This window comes from Momordica charantia (assembly GCF_013281855.1).
Source record: "Momordica charantia cultivar OHB3-1 chromosome 6 unlocalized genomic scaffold, Mcharantia_2.0 BLBB01000006.1, whole genome shotgun sequence".
In the NCBI taxonomy this organism is placed as follows: Eukaryota; Viridiplantae; Streptophyta; class Magnoliopsida; order Cucurbitales; family Cucurbitaceae; genus Momordica; species Momordica charantia.
Window position 1 is genome coordinate 19,531,723 of NW_028275164.1, and position 8,176 is coordinate 19,539,898.

Sequence of the window (8,176 nt, forward strand, 5' to 3'; positions counted from 1 at the left end):
TGGGCTATGACACACTAGTTCCATGTGGTTATCTTCACCCCACAAAAAATTCTTTAGGAAATTTTTTTACATAGGTCTGAGTTGAATAATTAAGATTTTCGAATGTGAATTTCTCCTTATTCAAACATGTAAGGACAAAGGCATATACCTGAATTGTTGTCGGTGTTGCTTGTAGATGTTCACTTGGATAATTGTCTTCCGCGAATCAGAGTTAGAGCTTCGCACCAGATTGTAATGCAAATGTTCCTGAGTAATATTTTATTATTTTTCAACGACTTCAAAAAGAAAAGAACACCAAAGCTCTATGATAAGAGGATGGATATTGACACTGAATATAGTCACATGCAAGCTAACTATTTAACCTAATGAATTGATCCATAAATGGCATGTTGTTCCATAAAAAATGGATACTGAATCATTAGCTAGGGGAATGAACAAGGATGACATATAATTGTTGAAATTTAGCCTTTAGGCTGCTGAAACGATTTTTTTCATTAACTCGCATGGTTTCAGTATTTGCTCCAATATAAGGTCATGTTTACTTGGGGAAACAGAGAAACGGGGAATGATAAGTCTATTTGAAAATAGTTTTATGTTTTCTTTTCAAAATGTTCCTGAGAATTTTCAGTGAATTATTTATAAAAGTACATTTTATTATGTGCGTTGAAACCACTTTTACCTCATATTGAAGTGCATTCAATGCCTTACAAATAAACTCGAAGAATGACTTCAAATTTTCTGGTGTAGGAGCAGTCACAAAAATATTAGAGTACCTGTGCAGGTAAGCACGCACCATAGGAAACAATATATTAATATAGATCTACAGGAGGAAAAAAAAGGGATATATATATATATAAATATTATGTAAACCATGAATTTGACTCACCCTGATGCAATAGCTCCAACAACTGCTATACCGAGTGCTGCAGATTTACCCCTTCCTCGAGGAGCAATCAGTGCAACAATGCTATCAAGCGATTTATCAAGAATAGTATCGAGGAAAACTGAAACCGCCTTTCCCTAGTCACCAAACAAACCAAAAAACTTTGAAATAAGAACTCTCCATGGTGGGAAGACCAACGGTACATAAAGGGGATATAATCGTAAACAAATGTGAGACTTGCCTGGTCTAACGTTGTGCAGAGTCTAACCAATTGACCAATTGGAAAAACATCATGCAATTGCTCTTTTAGATTTATCAATTCTTTCTCCAATCCCGATTTAGGACCACATACCTTACGAACCCCAACAAAAAAAAAAAGTTAATAGAATATAAAAATGTAAATATTTTTAAACAAAATAGTTTTTGTAATAATAAATTTATCCAACAAAAAATTAAAAAGAAACTTCAGTAAAATAGATCAAACTTCGGTCCAGTGTGACCTATAATCCACTCACTTCTAATGGAGAGGGAAGAAGAGTACAAAGAAAAACTAGTGCCACTTAGTTAATGTTCATCCAGTATGATACAATAATTTAAGCTCCCCCGTTTTAGAAAGATTATTGAAAATCTTTCTACAGTAGTGTCATTTCTACAGGTTACTTAACAAAGATAATAAAGGAGATTAAGGAGGGAAAGAAATAAATCATTGCAAGAGGATTACGTATCCCCACAAAAAATATCATGTACTTACCAAAGTTAAAGGGTACAGGAGTTGTAGTAATGTAAAGAAAATTTTTAATGAATAAGCTAACCTCATTAATAGAGGAGGAAGTTAATGACCTCACACAAGAAGAGAGAGGCAAAATATTGAGTTCATCATCCATGACCAAGCAAGCTTTGCAAGATGCAAGAGACAGCAAGAACCTTTCATTAAAATGAGAAATAATCTCAGAATGCGCCTCTGTTCGATAACGCTCATGGATGTCCTAAAATAAGAAATACAATGAACTCATATGAGTTTCGTGACAACCATTCAGTAATCAAAATTTAATAGTTGGGTGACTAAAAAGAATAATGGTAAAAGTTTGTATAGAAGTAAAAGAAAAAATAATTATAAACCATACCATAACCATGGTACAAAGTGTTGTAAGTGAAGAGAGAGTATTAAGAAGCATAACCACCAAGCCTCCGCCTTCAACAGTCTCAATAGTTCTTGCAAGGATATTGGGTGTCAAAGCCTCAAAATCCTAAATACATGCAAAATAAAGAGAGAAAAATGTCACGTGGATAAGTCATTATAGAGTAAGACAATTCGTTCTAATAAAAAGTACGTAGGGCCTAAACCTGCAAAACACACATCCCATAGGTATTTCCAAGGATTCGCTCAGAGTCCTTGTATAGACAATATGATAAACCTCCACTTTCACTAAAAAGTAAAAATGGATCCACTTTTTCAGGATCAAGAAGCCCCCTCTGCATCAACTTTTTCACCTGCTTCGCTCTTTTTATTTTATGGCTGCATCCCACACAAAAATATTCCAATAAGTGAAATTTTCATAAGTAGTAATATTTAAATGTTTTTTTTTTTATAAAAAACAGAATATATTAAAACAAAAGGAGAGAAACAACCAGGTCCTCCCCAAGAAAGCTACCACATTACAACTTGCCAATCACGGGAAAGTAAAGCTAGACTATAATTACAAAAGAATCTCCTATGAGTTAGGCACCATGAAGCTGTAGTAATTTGTACATTTTCACAAAAAATATCACAAGGTATTAGGGAATCTTCACTTTGAAGATCCGTTGATTTCTTTCCTTCCAAAGACTCCAAAAACAGGCCCTACCTGCACAGCTCCACAGGACCTTTGCTTTTCCACAGGCCGTAGTAGTAATATTTAAATGTTTCTCATAACAAAAAAGAAAAATGATTGCAACAATTGTTATACCCTCAGCCCTTATACTTTGCCAATCTTCAGGAGTTGCTTTTCTAATTTCACTATGACTTGTATCCTTCAACTTTTATAACAAGATTATCGATCATTATAGCCAATTTTTCTTTAACACAATTGTGTGAAACTTATTGTTTATTTTCAAGATCCTATTATGAAAACAGGGATCAGGCTTCAAGTCTTTCTCTAGCTTTTTCATAAATCTAGCTTGAATTTGATGCAAATGACAGTTATGACCATGAAGCTACGTTCTTACTTTCTGGTTTAAGAGGGAAAAGTACCCATAAATGTATAAAGCTCTGTTTTGTACACAAAAAACTAAAGCATTCTTTTTCTAGCAATATCTCCAACATAATTATTACTTGCTACATTATTTCATCAAAACATCTACAAATGTGCACAAAGTTACATTCTTAAAAACAAAGTTCACGGAATCAAAATAAATATTCCAAAAACCTGCTAATCTCTAATTTGTTCTTGTAACACCATAGGACAGTTGGACGTGCTTTCACGGCTGCCTTGCTTAGCAAATAATGTATATTAACCACCTGAACAACAAAGAATCAGTATTTCCCAGAGATATAAATATTAGGAACTTTGATTATATATTCAGAAAGAACGATATTAGTTAGTGATTTATTTATAAACAAGGATAATAACCTGATCACGAGCTTTATTACCAATTATAACAAATAGTGAACGATATCTCATAGTCACTCCATTCTGAATCATGGTGCGAATTCGATCATCCACCTTCTTCCTCATCTTTACACCTAACAAGAAACATGATAAAAATAAATAAAAAATAAAACATCAAACATCAAACCCATGATAATTTTCTAAAAATAAAAATCATATATTTTAAAAACACATTGTTATACACTTATTCTGATGAAAAAATTTTGATTAGAATAACAAATAACAACTAGATAAAAAAATATATATAAGCAACAAACAGACACATGCGGATAATACACGAGAAAAGTGCAAAATTCTGTTTGTGGGTCACACAGAAATAAGGACAAATTCAAAAAGGAATATAAAACAAAAACAATGGTAAAATAATCGCATAGTTGCAGGCAAGTGGGAATTAAATATTATTTCGAGGTCAAGTTCGTAAAGTCAAAGGCCACCATCACTATCAAAGACATTAGCCATCAAAAATCAGGAAAGGGTACAAAATTATCAAAATGCTTTAGCCATACCAGTAAAGCAGCAGTAATGGCACTAGGGATCCTTGAAATTTCGGCGAGCGGAGTGAGAAGAGAGAGAAAGAGAGAGTGCGAGGGTTAGGGTTTGGCAGAGGGAAAAGAAAGAAGCTTAAATTAATCATTTTGATATTTAAGTAATATATTATATAATCTCCATTCTCCCTTTTCTTTTTGTCTCTGTGTTTATTTTTGTACATAATCTAATATTTGGATTTTTTAGGTTATTCGAACCCCTTTATGCGGCATAATCCAATATTTGTACTAGTAAAAGAAAATCCAATTTTTGTATTAATTAATCAAAATCTTATTTTTCTCTCCATCTTCATCTTCTACACTTTCGATAGTATATAATTTTCAGAGCATTCTAAATCCAAATTGTTGCTAAGGTTGTGATTATGTTAGCATAATTTATTTTATACAACCATAATGTATCGTTATTCCCTTTTAACTTGGTGATATATGATGTGCAAGGTAAAGAACAATAAACATTCTGAATTTAACCAAACAGTAATATCTTCAACATTTAAGCATCAATATTCACCTTAAAATTTCATGGCTCCTATGGATGGGTTTATCTCATGCTCATTGAAAGAATAGAAGAAAAGTTACAGCCCCATAATTGAGATGAAGCAAAGCTATAAGGATTCTAGAACATGTCCACTAGGTAATGGAATCCTAGCCTTCTTGTCTTCTTCCTTGATGTTGATCTCCTCTCTTCAAGAAAGAATCTTCTCTCTGATTTCCTCCCATATTCTTTCTTGGGATTGCCCTGGTGGGCACGGAAAATTGATCCAAATGACACGTTGGTTTTGGTTTTCTCAAATAACTCATCTCTCCAAAATTGTTTTTCTAACTTATTTGATTTTGTTATTTTGTGATATTAACCTTGTTTATTTGAAATTGAAATTGAAATCGAAATCGGAAATCAAATTGTTTACTTTTATTTAAAATCGAAATCAGACATAAGATATTAGTAGAATAAGCTAATATATTTATAATTAATTTAAAATTGTATTATATTATTTAAAAGAATTTTTAAATAAACCTAGTTGGTTGGAATTCAAGCTAACAAAACAATATTATTTAAATATTAACTCCAAAACCATTGTAATTTTTTTTTTTGAACTTTTCATTCTATCTATATATTTTAATACCAAAATTATTCATAGATTTTTTTTCTTAATCTAATTAATACTTACAAATTGCAAATTTTGTAAAAAAGAAAATAGAAACTTTTGTGGGAATTTGTAAATTACAAAACATAGAGAAATAAAAAAGAAATTAACTTTTGTTTAAAAAAAAAAAAACTTAAAATCTTTTAAGCTAATTTGTATATTTCCTTCCAATATTTGTTTCTCCAACGACGTCTTCGTTCATATCTGATGTCCCACGAGCAAACGACGACCCGCTGTAGTGTTGTATTCTACCCACGACCCCTCAACGACCCATAAACCCGCGGCCAGACAATTACGTTTTCAGCTATAGTGTCAATTTTTGAAAAGCGGATCTTTAATGTCAGTTTAGAAGTGACATCAAATATGGAGATACGATGTCGGTTTACAAGCGACATCGAATGTCTAGAAAATAAATAATAAAAAATGAGCAGGGGTACGGATTTGATGTCGGTCAGTAAGCGACATAAAATGACTAAAAATAAATTAATTAAAAAATGATATGGAATTTTAGTGTCAATACCCAACCATCACTACATATCTAGATACAATATTTTTTTTAAGGCTAGATACAATGTTATTTGAAAGCAACGTCAAAGGTTGAAAAAAAAACAAATTTTTTTCTCAAACTAAAAAATAATAATAATAAAACAAAAATAAAAATAAAAAAGCCAAAAAATTAGAAAAGCCAAAAAAATAATAAATTAAAAAATCTCAACTTCTCCAAATCCCTAACTCCACAGTGTGCGCCTCCCTCCCTATTTTCCTCGAATATTTTCCTTAAAAATCTTTTAAGCTAATTTGTATATTTCCTTCCAATATTTGTTTCTCCAACGACGTCTTCGTTCATATCTGATGTCCCACGAGCAAATGACGACCCGCTGTAGTGTTGTATTCTACCCACGACCCATAAACCCGCGGCCAGACAATTACGTTTTCAGCTATAGTGTCAATTTTTGAAAAGCGGATCTTTAATGTCAGTTTAGAAGTGACATCAAATATGGAGATACGATGTCGGTTTACAAGCGACATCGAATGTCTAGAAAATAAATAATAAAAAATGAGCAGGGGTACGGATTTGATGTCGGTCAGTAAGCGACATAAAATGACTAAAAATAAATTAATTAAAAAATGATATGGAATTTTAATGTCAATACCCAACCATCACTACATATCTAGATACATGTTGATTGTTCGTGAATCAGCTTGTTTCTGTTCTCTTTTCTTATTCTATTCAAATTACATAATTTGGTCACTAGGAAAAGTAGTGCTGTATTTTACAATCTTCACTCTCTAAAAGTTGATCGTTGGCATTCTCGTCTTTTAATTGATAAAATTATGTAATCAAAATGTGTGGGAAAAATACATGTTGAAAAGTGCACTCAACATTATTTATGATGCTTACCACAAGGAGAGTGGAAATATCACTGTTCCAAATTCACTAAAAATGAAAAAAGATGTTTCCAGTCGTCGAGAAGTTTTTGAGCTCAAGGCTTATCGCTCGAGAAATAGGTATCTCTTATAGTCAATTATTTTGGGTATTATATCAAATCATGAAATGAGTTAATAATAGCTTCTTCAACACCCCCCTCCCCAACCAAATTCACTGGTATTTTGTTAAACGTGAAGATTGTGCTGATGTTTTGGATTGGATAGGAAGAACACAAAGAATAAACCAAGATTGTCCCGTTGCTTGAACGGGTGCGATTTTGACCCTGTAATATGCATCATTTCCAGAATTTTTGGTAGGATTATCTAATGTCTTATTTTTTAGCTTGTTTGGGTCAAATGCTTTCTGATTCATTGGTTTCTTTGCAGAGCTCAGGACTTGTGCATTATTTGAGCAGTGTGAGTTCATTTTAGATCAAGGTGTTGTATTCTATTACACTACCAAATGCCAGAATAATGCTGTTTCAATATCTTAAAGCATGTGATTGGTTATGTAGTTTGCAGTTATAGAATCTGAGAACGATGAGTTCATAAAATGATCAACCAGTCCTCAAAAAGTGGTCAGTATGGCTTAGTTTTGGAGCTTATCTTGTTTATTTTGAGGTATTTAGCTATTGTATTAGTGTATTGCTTTAGATTCTGACTATTGATTCAAAATTCCATAATAATATGATCTTTTGTTGGTAGTTTTTTTTCTTAATGTTCATTCTTCTCCAATCTGATTGTATTGTTTCTCGTTGAGCTCGTTATTTGTTTGTTTTGCCTTTTTCTTATTCCAAATATCATCTTGCATCAGTCTTTGAAGTTAAAACGTTTAACTTAATGACTCATAGTTTTCTATAAACCTTATTCCAATTATGTTCTTTCTATCTGCTTGGACTTGTGTATTAGACATTAGGTTATATTTAGAAATATTGTTCGGAATGATATTTCTATTGAATATAGGGATCTATATTAAGATCCACGATAAGTTGGAGATAATATTAATTTTCATGAATGATTACTCTCAATTGTGCAGGTGTAGGTGCATTCTTCTTCTCCCAGCTTGTGCATCACTCTCAATTGAAGGTGATGTACACGTACATCTCAAATTCTTGTATATTCACCTCAATAATTCATATTTGTCTTTTTTTTTTTTTACTTTTCGCGGTCAAGTTCGTCTACTCACTCAATTTTTTAACTGACAGGTTCATGTAATCACTCTTATCTCAACTTATCAGATTCATTTATTGTGTATTGATTTTATATTATGGTCACTTATAGGTGATTTATTTTTAATAAGTGTTTTTTTTGTCTATTTAATATCTTTTCGACCCTTTGCACCATTTAATAAATAAAACTTGTTATTTTGGGATTGACTTTCTTCCCTTATCTATTTATTGGTTATTCATTTATCTAACTTGGGTATTGTTTTCTTCATTAGGTCTTTCACGAACCCAAAGAAGTCGACAATTAGGAATACAACTAATTGATGGATGAGCTTCTTTGTTGGGGTTGGTGTGTGAGACTTGT

General features: G+C 32.1%; 1 long non-coding RNA gene and 1 pseudogene across 3 annotated transcripts in view; one reads left to right on the forward strand and one right to left on the reverse strand.

Annotated features, from left to right (window-relative positions):
- The window catches only part of LOC111022239 (RNA cytidine acetyltransferase 2-like), a 30,223-nt pseudogene extending 26,033 nt beyond the window's left edge, over nucleotides 1–4,190 (reverse strand). Inside the window, exons 1-10 of the transcript XR_015791325.1 lie at nucleotides 4,038–4,190; nucleotides 3,493–3,605; nucleotides 3,289–3,380; nucleotides 2,228–2,399; nucleotides 2,008–2,130; nucleotides 1,696–1,869; nucleotides 1,125–1,235; nucleotides 887–1,020; nucleotides 680–773; nucleotides 149–246 (exon numbers count right to left, since the gene is read on the reverse strand). The product of XR_015791325.1 is annotated as an RNA cytidine acetyltransferase 2-like (transcript). The remainder of the gene's footprint in view (nucleotides 1–148; nucleotides 247–679; nucleotides 774–886; nucleotides 1,021–1,124; nucleotides 1,236–1,695; nucleotides 1,870–2,007; nucleotides 2,131–2,227; nucleotides 2,400–3,288; nucleotides 3,381–3,492; nucleotides 3,606–4,037) is intronic.
- Nucleotides 4,191–6,569: 2,379 nt separating this feature from the next.
- Nucleotides 6,570–7,833, forward strand: LOC111022248 (uncharacterized). 2 transcript variants are annotated; one of them, XR_015791872.1, is made up of 4 exons: nucleotides 6,570–6,727; nucleotides 6,845–7,084; nucleotides 7,162–7,267; nucleotides 7,683–7,833. It is a non-coding gene; the product is annotated as an uncharacterized LOC111022248 (long non-coding RNA). The 2 variants fall into 2 exon arrangements; XR_015791873.1 differs by having other exon boundaries at nucleotides 7,162–7,224.
- Nucleotides 7,834–8,176: the final 343 nt, after the last annotated feature.